Source organism: Centrocercus urophasianus, unplaced genomic scaffold, assembly GCF_019232065.1.
Source record: "Centrocercus urophasianus isolate 14NV4802_14NV808 unplaced genomic scaffold, USGS_Curo_1.0 seq_559, whole genome shotgun sequence".
NCBI classification, from domain to species: Eukaryota; Metazoa; Chordata; class Aves; order Galliformes; family Phasianidae; genus Centrocercus; species Centrocercus urophasianus.
Window position 1 is genome coordinate 15,629 of NW_024885154.1, and position 441 is coordinate 16,069.

A 441-nucleotide genomic window follows, 5' to 3' on the forward strand; every position below is an offset into this window, starting at 1 on the left:
TAGGAGAGCAGCGACGGCCCCGGGGCAGCCGCCTCGTGCTCCCTGCTCGCTCCTCACGGGGCTGCAGGAGCATCAGCCCCAGGTAAGGCCAGGCACAGGAAAGAGACGAGACAACAGCCGACGCCCCGTGCAGGCGCGCAGCACGCCCCGTCCCGGCAGGCTCTTACCGGGCTGCGCCGCAGCCGCGGGCACCAGCCGCTTTCCGAGCGGAGCGGAGGCCCCGCGGCTCAGCGCTTCGCCCGGGCGCGGCTCACAGCCGCCCGCCGCCGCTGCCATCGCTCCCCTCGCCCGCAGCTCCGGCCGTCCTTCGGCGGCTCTCGGCGCAGCAGGAGGCGCGCACGAAGCTCGGCGCCGCCCGCGGGGCTCCGAGGCGCACGGCTCGCGGCGCCGGCTGCGGGAGCGCGCACGAGGACACCGAGAGACGAGACGAGCAGCAGAGGC